Below are 16,436 nucleotides of genomic sequence, written 5' to 3'. Positions count from 1 at the left end.
TTATGGATATGTTTTGCATGACTACACATGTATAACCTATATCAAATTACTTGCCTTCTTAATGAGGAGGGGTGGGGTGGGGAGTGAGGAAGAGAGAGAATTTGGAACTTAAAGTTTTAAAAACAAATGTTAAAAATTGTTTTTACATGTAACTGGGGAAAAATAAAATACTAAATAATAACAAAAAATTTAAAAAGAAAAAAATAATTTAAAAAACAAAGAACAAAAAAAGTACAATTGGCCAAATGGAAAATGAAGTACACAAGCTAATGGAGGAAAACAACTCTTTAAAAATTTGAATTGGGCAAGTGGAAGTTCATGACCTTATGAGACATCAAGAATTAATTAAACAAATTCAAAAGAATGAAAACCAGAATAAAATATAAAATACTTCATTGGAAAAAAAAAACTGATCTGTAAAACAGATCCAGGAGAGGCAATGTTGAATTATTCAACTACCTGAAAGCCATAATCAAAAGGAAGATCTGGACATCTTTCAAGAAATTATCAAGGAAAACCGCCCTGATATCCTGGAATCAAAGGACAAAATAGGCATTGAAAGAATCCACCAATCACCTCATGAAAGAGGTCCCAAAATAAAAACTCCAAGAACATTATAGCCAAATTTTAGAACCATAAGGTCAAGGAAAAAATACAGCAAGTGGCCAGAAAGAAACAATTCAAATATCGGGGAGCCACAATCAGGATTACACAGGGCTTAGCAGCTGCACCATTAAAAGACTGCTGGTCATGGAACATGATACTCTAGAAGGCAAAGGAGCTAGGACTATAACCAAGAATCACCTACCCAGCATAATTAAGCATAATCTTTCATGGGGAAAAAAATGGCCATTCAATGAAATAGAATTACAAGTTTTCATAAGGAGAAAAGCAGAATTGAACAAAAAATTTGATTCCAATATCAAGACCCAAGAGAAGCCTAAAAAGGTAAAAAGGGGGAAAATAAAAACATAAGGGATTCAATGGAGCTGAGCTGTTTACATTCCTACATGAGAAGATGATACTTGTAATTCTTAAAAATTGCACCACTAATAGTATACCTGGAAGGAATATATATAGACAGAGAGTACAGGTATAAGGTGAATTTGAGTGAATGACATAAAAAATAATTAAGAGAGGAGAAAGAGGAGTACAATGGGTGCAGAAGGAAGGAAGAGGTGGAATGGGGTAAATTATTTCACATGAAGAGGCGTGAAAAACCTATTGCAGTGCAGGAAAAGATGGGAGGGTGGGTGATGGGCATCACTTGAACCTTACTCTCATCAGTACTGGCTCAAAGAGGGAATAATATATACAATCAGTTGAATATAAAAATCTATCCTACCTGACCAGGAAAGTAGGAGAAGAGATTTAGAAAAAAAAAAAAAAAAAAAAAAAAGGCAGGGGGAGCAGACTTACAGAAAAGAGGGCAGACCAGGGAAGATGGTTGGCAGAAGCAGAACACTGTAAAGGAGGGAAAGGGTGAAAGGAGAAAGAGGACAAATGAGCAGAAAAATAGGATGGAGGGAAATACATAGTAATCATAACTGTGAATGTGAATGGGATTAACTCTCCCATAAAATGGAAGCAGAGAGCAGAGTGGATCAAAATTCAGAATCCTACAAAATGCTGTTTACAAGAAATACGCTTGAAGCAGAGGACACACCCTCTGCTTAAGGTAAGGAGCTAGAGCAGAATCTATTATGCTTCAGCTGAAGTTAAATAAATAAATAAATAAATGCAGGAATAGCAATCCTGATCTCAGACAATGCAAAAGTAAAAATAGACCTAAGAGATAAGGAAAGAAACTACATCTTGCTAAAAGGTACCATAGACAATGAAGTAATATCAATACTAAAAACACATGCACCAAGTGGAATACCATCAAAATTATTCTTTCTTTAAAATTTAGTATTTTATTTTTTCTCAATTACATGTAAAAACAATTAAAATTCATTTTTAAAACTTGCGCTCCAAATTTTCTCCCTTCCTTTCCAACCCCCTCATTGAGAAGGCAAACAATTCAATATAGGTGATATATGTGTGGTCATGCAAAACATATTTCCATATTAGTCATGTTGTAAAAGAAAACACAGACACCCCCCCCGCAAAAAAAAAAAACCCTCAAGAAAAAAAGTTTTTAAAAAAAGTATGCTTCAATCTGTATTGACACACTACCAGTTCTTTGTCTGGGGATGGATAGCATTTTTCATCAACAGTCTTTCAGAGTTGTATTCGGATATTGTATTACTGAGAATAACTAAGTCACTCACAGCAAATCATTGCATAATATTGCTGTTACTTTGTACACAGTACATTTCACTTCTATCAGCTAATGTAAGTCTTTCAAGGTTTTTCTGAGAGCATCTTGCTCTTCATTTCTTCTAACACAATAGTATTCCATTACTATTACATACCACAATTTCTTCAGCCATTCCTCCACTGATAGGTACCTTTGCCACCAGAAAAGAACTGTTATAAATATTTTTATACACGTAAGTCCTTTTCCTTTTTACCTCTTTTTGGATACAGACCTAGTGCTAGGTCAAAGGATATGCATAGTTTTATACCCCTTTGGGCACAGTTCCAAATTGCTCTACAGAATGGTTGAATCAGTTCACAACTTTACCAATAATGCATTAATGTCTCATTTTTCCTTATATCCCCTCCAATATTTGTTATTTTCCTTTTCTGTCCTATTAGCCAATGTAATAGGCATGAGGATTGTTTTTATTTTGCATTTCTCCAATCAATGGTGATTTAAAGCATTTTTTTTTTCATTTGGCTATAGAGAACTTTGATTACTTCATCTGAAAACTGCTCATATCTTTAGATCACTTATCGGTTGGGGAATGGCTCTTATTTTTATAAATTTGCCTTGGTTATATGTTTGAGAAATGATGCCTTTATCAGAAAAATGTGCTTCAAAAATTTTTTCAGAGTTACTATTGCTAACTGCATTTCCCTCCATCCAATTCCCCCTCCCATTTATTTTATGCTCACTTTCCTTTCACCCTGTCCCTCCTCAAAAGTATTTTGCTTCTGACTACCCCTTCCCTCAATCTACCCTCCCTTCTCTTTTCCCTTTCTCCTCATACTTTCCTGTAGGGTAAGAGATTTCAATACCCAATTGAGTTATGTATGTTATTCCTTCTTTGAGCCAGTTCTGATAAGAATAAGGTTCACTCACTCCCTCTCACCTCCCACATCTTCCCCTCCATTGCTGAAGCTTTTTCTTCCCTCTTTTATGTCTGATAATTTACCCCATTCTACCTCCTTTTCCCTTTCTCCCAGTACATTCCTCTCTCAGCCCTTAATTTTATTTTTTAGATATCATCCCTTCATATTCAACTCACACCTATGCTCTCTGTTTATATATACTGCCTCTAACTTTCTTAATAATGAAAAAGTTCTTATGAGTTACAAGTATCATCTTCCCATGTAGGAATATCAACAGTTTAGCCTTATTAATTCTCTTATGATTCCCCTTTCCTATTTATCTTTTTATGCTTCTCTTGAGTCTTGTATTTGAAAGACAAATTTTCTATTCAGTTATGGTCTTTTCATCAAGAATGCTTGAAAGTCTTCTATTTCATTGAATATCCATTTTTCCCTTGAAATATTATACTTAGTTTTGCTGAGTAGGTGATTCATGTTTGTAATCCTAGTTCCTTTGCTGTTCATATTATCATATTCCAAGTTCTTTGATCCTTTAATGTAGAAGCTGCTCAATCTTCGCTCCAGGATTGTTGAATTGTTTATTTCTGGCTGCTTGGAATATTTTCTCCTTCACCTCAGAGTACTGGAATTTGGCTACAATATTCCTGGGAGTTTTCATTTTAGGATCTTTTTTAGGAGGTGATTGGTGGATTCTATCCTTTTTTTTTCACCCTCTGATTCTAGAATATGAGGGCAGTTTTCCTTGATAATTTCTTGATAGATGATGTCCAGGTTCTTTTTTTTTAATTGTGGCTTTCAAGTAGTCCAATAATTTTTAAATTATTTTTCCAGAGAGATATTTCACATTGTCTTCTATTTTTTCATTCTTTTGGTTTTGTTTTATTGTTTCTTGATTTCTCATAAAGTCATTAGCTTCCATTTCCTCAATTCTAATTTTTAAGAAATTATTTTCTTCAGTGAGCTTTTGTAGCCCCTTTTCCATTTGGTCAATTCTACTTTTTAAGGAGTTTTTTTTTTCCCTCAATGAATTTTTGTGCCTCTTTTTCCATTTGGCCAAGTCTGCTTTTCAAGGCATTCTTTGCCTCATTGGCTTTTTTGTACCTCTTTTACCATTTGGACTAGTCTGTTTTGTTTTTTTGTTTTTATTTTTAGGCAATTGGGGTTAAGTGACTTGCCCATGGTCACACAGTCAGTAAGTGTCAAGTGTTTGGTCTGAGGCCAGATTTGAATTCAGGTCCTCCTGACTTCAGGGCCAGTGCTCTATTCACTGTGCCACCTAGCTGCCCCCCTAGTCTGTTTTTTAAGATGTTATTTTCTTCAGTATTTTTTTCTCTGTCTCCTTTACCAAGCTCTTATCTCTTTTTTCATGACTTTCTTGTATCACTCTCATTTCTCTTCCCAAGTTTTCCTCTGCCTCTCTTACTTGATTTCCAAAATCCTTTTTCAGCTCTTCCTTGGCCTGAGACCAATTCATATTTTTCTTGGAGGCTTTGGCTGTAGGAGTTTCAATTTTGTTATATTCTTCTAAATGTGTGTTTTTATCTTCCTTATCACCATAGTAGCTTTCTATGGTCAGAATTTTTTTCTGTTATTTGCTCATTTTTCCAACGTATTTCTTGACTTTTAACTCTTTGCTAAAGTGGAGCTCTGCTTCCAGGGTGGAATGTGCACTGTCCCAAGCTCCAGGGTTTTTGTGGAGCTGTTTTCAGAGACCTGTAAGTTTTCTGTTCTTCTAAAGTAGTATGATGTAACGCCTATGCTGTGGTCTGTAAGTGACCACAAGCACTCTTTTCTGCCCTGGAATTGTGATGAGGGACCCTACTCCACTGAGGCTGCAAGTTTTGGTATATTAGTGCTCCTCCCTACCTTAGGACTGCCACCCAGAACTGTCACCCAGATCCGAGTAAGGTCAAAGCAACAGAGTCCTGCACCCAGTGCTAGTAAAGAGACCCCTATAATCTACTTCTGACCAGTTGTTTGACCCTCTTACCATCTGTGGGCTGAGAGCTCTGGAAGCAGCCACTGTCACTGATTCAGTGGCTTCCAAGACCTGTTCATGGTTTGCTGGGGCTGGGTCTGGGTTTGTGCTGAACTGTGCTTTACACTTTCCCTAATGTGACAGACCTTTCCTACCAACCTTCTAAGTTGTTTTTGGATGGAGAATTATTTCACCTCATTAGTTTGTGGGTTCTGCCACTCCAGGAATTGTTTTATGGCATCATTTAAAGGTGTTCAGAGAGGTTTTGGGGAGAAGTCAGGTGAGTCATTGCCTTTTCTCCACCATCCTGGTTCCATCCCATGGCATCCAAATTCTTAAAGGAGAAGTAAGTGAGTTACAGGAAGAAAAAGGCAGCAAAACTATACTAGTGGGGAACCTCAATTGTCCCCTCTCAGAATTTGATAAATCCAACCAAAAAATAAGAAAGAAAAAACCTAAGGAGGTGAATAGACTATTAGAAGTTAGATATGACAGACCTTTGGTGAAAATTGAATGGAAATATCAAGGAATATACCCTTTTTTTTTTCTCAGCAGCACATGGCACCTACACAAAATGTGATCATGTATTAGGACAAAAAAAACCTCAAAATCAAATGTAGAAAGGCAAAGATAGTAAATATATTCTTTTCACATCATAATGCAATAAAAATTACATTCAACAAGGGGCAGTAGAAAGACAGATTAAAATTAAATTGGGGGGACAGCTGGGTGGTGCAGTTATAGAGAACTGGCCCTGGAGTCAGGAGGACCTGAGTTCAAATCTGGCCTCAGACAAATGATACTCACTATCATTTGCCTGATGTGTGAACCTGGGCAAGTCACTTAACCCCAATTGCCTTGCAAAAAATAAATAAATTGGAAATTAAATAATCTAATCCTAAAGAATAAGTGGGTCAAAGAACAAATCATAGAAATAATCAATAATTTTATTAAAGAGAATGACAACAATAAGATAACATCCTAAAATTTACGGGATGCAGCCAAAGCAGTACTTAGGGGGAAATTTATTTCTCTAAATTCTTACATCAATAAAATAGAGAAAGAGCAGATCAATGAATTGGGCATGCAACTAAAAAAAAAAAAAAAACTTGAAAAACAAATTAAAAAACCCCAATTGAGCACCAAATTGAAAATCCTGAAAATCTAACTGAGATTAATAAAACTAAAAGTAAAAACTAATAAATAAATGACCTAATAAATAAAGCTAGGAGTTGGTTTTATGGGAAAAAAAAACCAATAAGACAGATGAGTCATTGGTTAATTTGATTTAAAAAAAGAAAGAATAAAACCAAATATCCAGTATCAAAATGAAAAGGGTGAAATCACCACCAAAGAAGAAGAGATTAAAGCAATCATTAGGAATATTTTGCTCAGTTATATGCCAATAAATGCAACAATCAGAGTAAAATCAATTAATATTTATGAAAATATAAATTACCTAGTTTAACAGATGCAGAAATAGAATGCCTAAATAACATCATCTTAGAAAAAGAAATTGAACAAGACATTAAAGAACTCCCTAAGGAAAAAAAAATCCCCAGGGCAAGATGGGTTCACAAGTGATTTCTACCAAACATTTAAAGAACAATTAATTGTAATACTATATAAACTATTAGGAAAAATAGGTAAAGAAGGAGTCCTACCAAACTCCTGTTATGATACAAATATGGTGCTCATACCTAAACCAGGAAGAGCCAAAACACAGAAAGAAAATTGTAGACCAATTTCCCTAATGAATATTGATGCAAAACTTTTGAACAAAACACTAGCAAGGTGATTACAGCAATATATCACAAGAATTATAAACTATGATCAGGTGGGATTTATACCAGGAATGCAGGGTTGGTTCAATATTAGGAAAACTGTCAACATAACTGACCATATCAATAACAAAACCAACAGAATACATATGATTATCTCAGATGCTGAAAAATCTTTTGACAAGCTACAGCACCTATTCCTATTAAAAACACTAGAGAGCATAGAAATAAAGGGAGCATTCTTTAAAATGTTAAGAAGTATCTATCTAAAAGCATCAGCAAGCATTATATGTAATGGGGATAAGTTAGAAGCCTTCCAAATAAGATGAGGGGTCCGGGCAGCTAGGTAGTGCAGTGGATAGAGCACCAGCCATGGAGTCAGGAGGACCTGAATTCAAATCTGGCCTCAGACACATAATACTCACTAACTGTGTGACTCTGGGCAAGTCATTTAACCCCAGTTGCCTCACCCAAAAAAAAAAAATCAGGGGTGAAGCAAGGATGACCATTATCAACACTATTATTCAATATAATACTAGAAATGTTAGCCATGGCAATAAGAAAATGAAATCGAAGGATTTAGAATAGGCAATGAGGCAAAATTATCACTGTTTGCAGATGATATGATGGTATATTTAGAGAACCCTAGAAAATGAACTAAAAACCTACCTGAAATTATTAACAACTTTAGTAAAGATGCAGGATAAAAGATAAGCCTACATAAATCATCAGCACTTCTTTAGATGACCAACAAAGCCCAGCAGCAGGAGATAGAAAGAGAAATTCCATTTAAAATAACTGTATAAAAATATAAAATACTTGGGAGTCTACCTGCCAAGACAAACTCAGGAACTATATGAATACACTTATAAAACATTTTTCACACAAATAAAGTCAGACCTAAACAACTGGAAAATATTAATTACTCATAGGTAGGCCAAGCCAATATAATAAAAATGACAATTATACTTGAGTTAATTTATTTATTCAGTGCCATACCAATTAAACTACCAAAAATTTATTTGATAGAGCTAGAAAAAATAACAAAATTCATCTGAAAGAACAAAAAGTCAAGAATATCAAGGGAATTAATGGGGGGAAAATAAAAAGAAGGTAGTCTAGTAATACTAGATCTCAATCTATATTATAAAGCAGTAATCATCAAAACTATCTGGTAGTGGCTAAGAAATAGAGTGGTGGATCGGTGGAATAGACTAGGTACACAAGACACAGTAGTAAATGACCATAGTAACCTAGTATTTTATAAACCCCAAAACCCCAGCTTTTGGGATAAGAACTCACTATTTGACAGAAACTGCTAGGAAAACTGGAAAACAATAAGTCATAAACTAGGTACAGACCAACATCTCACACAATATACCAAGATAAGGTCAAAATGGGTACACGATTTAGACATAAAAGGTGACACTATAAGCAAATTAGAAGAGCAAAGGACAGTCTACCTGTCAGATCTATGGAGAAGGGGAGAATGCATGACCAAACGAGATTAAGAGCATTATAAAATATAAAATAGATAATTTTGATTCTATTAAATTAAAACTTTTGCATAAACAAAACCAATGCAACCAAGAGTAGAAGGAAATCAGAAAGCTGGGAAAAAATCTTTACAGCTAGTGTCTATGATAAAGACCTCAATTCTCAAACATATAGAGAATTGAGTCAAATTTGTAAGAATATAAGCTATTCTTCAATTGATAAATGGTCAAAGGATGTGAATAGGCGGTTTTCAGATGAAGAAATTAAAGCTATCTATAGAGACATGAAGTGCTCTAAATCACTGCTGATTAGACAAATGCAAATTAAAACAATTCTGAGGTACCACCTCACACCTATCAGATTGGCTAATATGACAAAAAAAAAAAGGAAAATGATAAATGTTGACGAGAATGTGGGAAAACTGGGACACTACTGTTAGTGAGAGTAAAACTGCATATCCTTTGATCTAGCAATACCACTACTAGGTCAGTATCTCAAAGAGATCATATAAAAGAGGAAAGGACCTACATGTACAAAAATATTTATAGCAGCCCTTTTCATGGTGGCAAAATATTGGAAATTGAGGAGGATGCCCGTTAGTTGGGGAATGGCTGAAAAGCTGTGGAATGTGGGTATAATGGAATACCCTTGTGCAATAAGAAATGATGAACAGGCAGATTTCAGAAAAACCTGGAAAGACTTGTACAAACTGATACAAAGTGAAATGAGAACCAGGAGAACATTGTTACACAGTATCAGCAACATTGTGTGATGATCAACTATAAACGACTTGGCTCTTCTCAGCAACACAATGATCTAAGACAAGTACAAAGGACTCATGAAGGAAAATGCTATCCACATTCAGATAAAGAACTGATGGATGCTGAATGCAGAACAAAGCATACTTTTTTCACTTACTTCATTCCTTTTCATAGTTTTTTTTTTCTTTTGATATCTTTCTTCTTTCACAACTGTGACTATTATGGAAATATGTTTTACATGACAGCACATGTATAACCTCTATCAAATTGCCTACCATTTTTGGAAGACAGGAAGGAAGGGAGAGTGGAAGAAAGATTTGAAACTCAACATCTTATAAAAATGAATGCTAAAAATTGCCTTGACATGTAATTAGGGAAAAAAAAAAAAACATAAAATACTATTTAAAAAAAACAAGCTCTGTGCATGATGTGGTCCTACAAAAGTTAGCAAAAAAAAAAAAAAACACGGAAAAGGCCTTTACACACACACACACACACCCCAGTGGCAGAATATGGATGGCAAGAAAAAGCTGGACAAAATCTTTAGCAGTATTAAGAAATATTTGCAGGTTATGGGAATCACCGCCTATACCTAGACGCTCCTGCTATTCCTAAGGCAGAAGTCTCACCTCATGGAGAGATCCAAGTATTGATGGTGGTGTGGCTAAGAAATTAGATTGGGCTTGAGAGAAGCTGGAACAGCAGGAGACTGTGCCCACTGGGCTTAGGCAAGATGGGATAACTGATATGAGTAACCATGAGCAAGAATTACAAAGGTGTCACACGAGGATTACAAAGCTGCTGACACACCAAGAAACTCCTCCATAAAACCCACCATGGCCAGTACAAGGTGACCCATATCAGAACTTAGAATCCTGCCCATGTGGCATTCTCTATGGCCTGGACTGGTCAGAAACCTACCACCGCCATACTAAAGTCAACAAGAAGATCTACAAGATTGCCCAGGACTCTTAGATCAGGAATGGTGAATTGATCAAGCTCAATGCATCCTCCACTCAAAATAATCTATCTGACAACAGCATTGACCCAATGGGAAGATTTGTCCACCATGTTGAAGTCAAGGACTTTATCATACAGAAAGGCTGTGTTGTTTAAACAAAGAAACATTTTCTGAAACGATAGAAGTCCTTGCTTGTACAGACAAAACATCAAACAGTAGGGAAGACTGACCTGAAGTTTATCCACACCACCTCGATGTTTGGCCACAGCTACTTCTAGACCAGAGAAGAGGATTATTTATTATAAGAATAGTCTGCACATGTATTGAGAGCATCTTTGATGACAGTATCAGAAGGAAATAGACAGACTCAGAACAGACCACATATTTGGCATCATACAATTTACTGAAAAATGTAGAGTATATGCAATTCTTGTTCTTATTCTTTGACTTTGACTATAAAAAAAATTCATTTGGTAGAGTCATATTTTCCTTCAACAGGATGTTTCCTATATATATGTTAATAAGTTACATACAAGATAAATAGGAAATAATAAAGGGAAAGCACTAGGATTAAGAGGGATTAGGAAAAGCTTCCTGTAGAAGGTAGGTTTTTAGTAAGACTCGAAGGAAGCCAGGGAAGCCAAGAGGCAATGATGAGGAGGGAGAATATTTCAGGCATTGAGGACAGCCAGTGAAAATGCCTAGAGCCAAGACTTGGAGTGATTAGTTTGAGGAACAAAGATGGCAGTGTCATTGAATCAAAGAATATGTGGTGGAGGATACTAAAAGTATGAGAAAACTTGAATGGTGAGGTGTGGAGTCTAGATTATGAAAGAATTTGAACACCAGGGAGAAAATTTTATACAGCTATGGGTAGTCCACAGTCCCAGTAAAAAAGGAGGGTTAGTAGTCTACACACTCAATGTGAGTCAACAATGTGACACAGCAGCCAAAAAAGTAACGCTATACTAGGCTGCATAAAGAGAGACAGTGTACGGAACCATGGAGACAATAAGGCTGCTGTCCTGCACCCTAAGCAGATCACATTTGTAGCACTGTGTTCACTTCTGGGCACCAAATTTTAGAGGGGAAGAAATTGACAAGTAGAAGCATGTCGAGAAGATGGTCACCAGTGAAGTGAAAAGACAAAAAACTTTTTAAGAGAAGCAATCGAAGGAAGTTGGAGTGTTCAGCTAGGAGAGGAAAAAAAAACTTAGAAGGTCATGAAAGCTGGTTCTGTAGATGCTCAATTAGACTTATTATGCTTGACTCACAGGTATCACTGAGACTTGATAACATTTTTGCAATATGTTTCCCAAAGGGTATATTTCATTCAAAAGAAATGAGTAAAGAATGGTTGTGACTAGCATTGTATATTAAAAAGATAGTCATCAGAGGAAAAAAAGGAAACCATAGAAGGAAACATAGCAGAGACCACTTTAGTAATTATCAATAGAGATGGAAACAAAAGGAATATTGGTATCAGAGTCCTTTCCATTCCCTAAGCAATGATGCTATCATTTCTTTGATCTCTTCTTTTTCCCAATCTATGGGGGGGGGGGGGAAGACTTCTGACCAATCCTAATTTGCCTGCACAGCCTCAGCTCATTCTGATTTTTTGGTCTCCTAATACTTCTTACTCACTCATCTCATGAGCCATGAGCCTCATATTCAAAATCTCTGTAGCAAGTATTTCCAAAGCCTTTTGTTTTTTTTTCTTGCAAGACAGTGAGGGCATGACTTCTAACTGCCTTTCTCTACTCTAAGAATTGAGGAAGGGGATATTTTCAGATGCCCTTTTGTCTTTATAAGACAATCCTTTGAAGAGAAAGTCCTCGGTAAATGATTGCTACATTTTGGGGTCCAAAGATTACTCATTCTTGCTAAGAACTAAATCAGGACATTTGTAAGCAAGTAGAAATGTCAACCTGCATTGTTCTAATGTATATAAATCAATAGCGGTGATATATACACACACCAGACATGTTGCTATGTGTGTTGCTATGGAAAGTACAGATTGATGTTTTGTGCTTGGGTGCTTGTTACCACCCTTCCCTCCCAACCCCCCCATTTTGTCTGAAGATTTAATTAGCCACACTGGATTACAACAAACAGCTCACTTTTTTTTTGATGCAATATAATGAACACTTAGGTTCACTCAGCCCCTCCATATAATATGGAATTTATCTCAGATGAAAAACTAAGAATATAGTCACATTAGCTCAGAGTCCCCAGTTAGAAAATTCCTAGCATTCAGCTATGGGTTTGACCTTCTATTCTGAATTTAAATTTATATTTATTTGGCCTCTTTATGTTTGAACTAAAAGTCAGGATTCAAGAAATGTTAGGTAAAATTCGCAGAGTATGTTACTATATCTGCTACTAGTCATGAGGAAGGGAATTTGGACAAAGAGCTGGTCTTTTTCGGGTACTTCCTTCAGTCCTTTTAGAGCTAAGTATGACCATAGCTTTAGTCAGTCTTCTGCTCCAAGATATGTATAAGGGGCTGACGGGCCTTCCTCAAGCTCTCCCTTTTGCCAGCTCAAACCTCTGTTTACTTCCTCCTTTCAGTTTCTCTTTTCACCTGTTGCTCCTGTACTTCTGATTCTTTACAGCTTTGCTGATTAAGTCCTGGGTGGAGCTGGGGATACTGTCCCACACTGCTGCTGCTGATCTGCTCTTAAAGTCCCCATTCCTTCCTTCCTTGTGTATGTCCCTTTAAGAACTCTCAGAAGTGATTAAATTCTTTCTCGCTCAAAAATTGAAACAATCTCCTCACCTAAAGGACTGAGAGGGGGATTATCATCCCTCTACACTTCAAATCCCATTGTGTCAGACCCCCCCCCACACACACAGGTGCACGCGCGCGCCTATGTGTATAACCTGACTTAAGAGTTGTTCTTTTCCCATCCAGGTTGATTAATCCAGGAGAAATATCCCTTCTAAATTCCAGTGGCTCCCTATTCCTTCAAGGATCAAATATAAAATTTGTACTGTTCGGCTTTCAAACTCCTATAAAACCTGACCATTTCCTATCTTTTCAGAATTCTTATACCTTGCTCCCCCATCTTGGATTATACAGGCAAATGACAGTCCTCCTTCCTTGCTATTTCTCTCACAAGACACTCAATGCATTTTCATTGGCTGCCCCCATACCCAGAATGCTCTCCCTCCTTATCTCCACCTCCTGGCTTCCTGACTTCCTTGAACCTTTCTTTTTCTATGGCACAGAGAAGGCACTTAATAAATGCTTACTGACTTGATGTGAAGATAAAATAAAGGAGAACTCTAAATCAAGATCATTGATGAATATTCAAAAATGTTAAATAAAATCCTTTCAAACATACTTCAGCAATTTATCCAAAAAAAGTATTATAACCAAGTTTGATTTACAACAACTTTCTTGATATAAGTACACCCAGAACTTGCAGCCTGGAATAGCTATCAAAGAAATAAGAGTGCCCTCCACATCAAGATGAAGACTTAAAACATGACTTCAATGAAAGTTACTAGTATTTACTACATTTTAATGATTATATACTCTTAGTTCTCTAAGGTTTCCAAAGTACTTTATACACATCATTTAAAAACCTTTAGAGAGATTACTATTTCCATGTAACATATGAAAAAGCTGATACAGAACAGGTCGTCTTGTGCATGGTCAGTTAGAGTCTGGATCTGAGCCCATGATTCTAATGAATTCAAGACCAGCACCCATTCCACCACATCACATTGTATGGTTTTGATTAAGCTGGAGACACTAACTTAAAGCAGTACTAGAGAACTATGTAACATAAGGCATAACAAATTAAATATGCTGCCTAAAGCAGTGGTTTTTAACTTGAGTCTTTCATCCTTTACTGTATTATTTTTCATTTTCAACATCTTCATCTCCTCAAAGCATTCAGATTGTGCTTGGAGGTCACAAAGCAAAAATTGTACATGCCTATTTCAATATTTTCAATAAATATCTCTTAATTTAATAATAACGAACTGAATCCCTCCATTTACTTTTAGGATCCATATTACTGGTTTGGGTACTTCCTCTCCCAAGCAGATCACAATCCTTGGACGTATACTAGAATTCTTTTTTGCCAGGTAAAGGTTTTCAGAAATTAGCTAAGACAGTCATGAAAAGATTTTTAGTCTTTACCAGGCATTACTAGACATTTATTGCAAATTAATAACTTCTCCTATTCAAGCAATGTTTATTGTTTAGCTAGACATGCTTTAGCCATATTTTTATATTCCAAAAGATTACCTTCAACAGAACATTGCTGTGCTTCTATTAATTGGTTAGGCAAAAGTGTGTCAATCTATTCTTTAAAATCGTGGCAATCTTTGTGATAATAAAATACAGTTTCAACTTCAAAATTCTATGGTTATTAAAAATAACTGGCTAAAAAAGATCACTTTCTTAGTAAGAATGTGTACTTCAAAACATATTTTTTTCTCTATACCAATGTGTTTATACACACACACACACACACACACACACACACATATTTAGGAAGGTAATTAAAAAAATAAGATGCTATGTTTCATATGTTTATTGTAGGAGGTCGAACACATCACACATTATTTATAAAAAGTTACAGTGGACAACAGACAATAGTTATCTTAATCTTAAACTAATAAATTTCAGAAGACTACACAAAGGATTTTTACATTTGCAGCTCAAGCTTAAATTCATTATCTATACTACAACACTGGAAAATATATTACAAAAATAAATAAAAAGAAAAAATGGTGCATAGCTGTAGGATAATTTCTTAAAAACTGAAGTACAGTATTGCACAATAAATCAAAGTGAGAGTAATATATGTATATAATTATGGAAATTCTAAAATGAATTTAAATACATTGTCATGTTATGTTTCATAATTCATAAATATATTTTATCTCCTCACAGTTCATAATAATATCTTTGGACTCCAGAAACAAACAATTTGTTATCAAATCATTTCCCCATGCATTACATTTAGACATTTATCTGTTACCATAAAATTCATTATGAGAAACACATATGTCGGTCTATCTGATTTAACCCATTTAGCTCTACTTGTGCAGAGAAAATTCTGCAGCTCTAACAAAAGGAAAGCAAGAAAAACATAACGTTCAAACTTTGATAACTTACATTTATACAGCACTTTACAGTTTGCATGGTGCTTTCCTCACAACAACCCTGTGAGGCAGGAAGTGCAAACATTATAATCCCCACTTTGCAGATGAGAAAATTGAGGCTGAGAGAGGTTAAGTGACTTGCCCATGGTCACACAGCTAGTAAGTATCTGAGGCAAGATCTGAACTCAGGTTTCCTGATTCCAAGTCCAGCACTCTTTTCACTATGCCAAACTGCCTCTTTGTTCTTCATAATTTGGGTTAGAACAACCTATGTTAAAAACAGAACAGAAACTGGTCAAAATTAAATTCTAAAATATGCGTCTTAAATCCTAATCTAATTACTAGGTAATAATCATTTTTTGGATATTTGTCCAATATATTTTAATATATATGCCAACATTTTTGTGTGTAATTAGCCCTATGCATTAATAAAAAGAAGTAATAAAAATCAGGGAGGGATTACTGGTGGATAGAATGACAGTTCCTCTTCCCCTCTCCCCCTTTATAAATCTTTAATACTGAGCAAAAATCATAGAAGTTAAGCATAACTACATTTTGGAGAAAGAAAACCCCAAGACTGCTACAAATGTCCATCTCAATTCCCCCTGAACAGACCAACTCTACACTTAAATAGCCAAAATCTAATCTCATATACGCCAAAGTTTTATTTGTAATTAGCCCTATGTATTTTAAAATATAATATAATTTTCCTAAATTTGAATGAATTAAAAATACTGTAAGGATGCTAAAAGTGGCAGCACAAATTATGCCAATTTCAACAGAAACTCTTAGGAACCTAATATCTACCATATGCTGTTAGTGACAATAACTTACAAATAATACTTGGAGATAGCTAAGTTGTGGGGAAGCCGTAATTAAATCATTAACACAAATTCCTGACATACAACTAAAATAGGAAGTTAAAAAAACTTACATAATAGGTCTCAGCTATACATTAAAAATCTAATTTTTATGGTCAATTACTGATTATAATGTAGATTAGTATTACAAGACTGAACCCTACAGGAAAAATTAGGGAAAACTAGATCTGTGTTTCATATATGTAACAAAGGATAACTGTACTTAAGGGCAACGAAATTACTATCTGTATACTCACCTGTTATAATTTATAGCTTTCTATCATTCATACTTTA

General features: G+C 35.4%; 1 protein-coding gene across 2 annotated transcripts in view; it reads right to left on the bottom strand.

Moving 5' to 3' along the window:
- Positions 1 to 15,433: 15,433 nt before the first annotated feature.
- The window catches only part of LOC114054066 (zinc finger C2HC domain-containing protein 1A-like), a 54,570-nt gene continuing 53,567 nt past the window's right edge, over positions 15,434 to 16,436 (bottom strand). For both annotated transcript variants that reach the window (XM_027877145.1, XM_027877147.1), the window contains one exon: positions 15,434 to 15,550. The gene's annotated coding sequence lies outside the window, so the exon portion shown is untranslated. The remainder of the gene's footprint in view (positions 15,551 to 16,436) is intronic.

This window comes from Vombatus ursinus, unplaced genomic scaffold, assembly GCF_900497805.2.
Source record: "Vombatus ursinus unplaced genomic scaffold, bare-nosed wombat genome assembly UNPS02014812.1, whole genome shotgun sequence".
Taxonomy (NCBI): domain Eukaryota; kingdom Metazoa; phylum Chordata; class Mammalia; order Diprotodontia; family Vombatidae; genus Vombatus; species Vombatus ursinus.
This window is presented reverse-complemented; position numbering and strand designations above follow the sequence as displayed.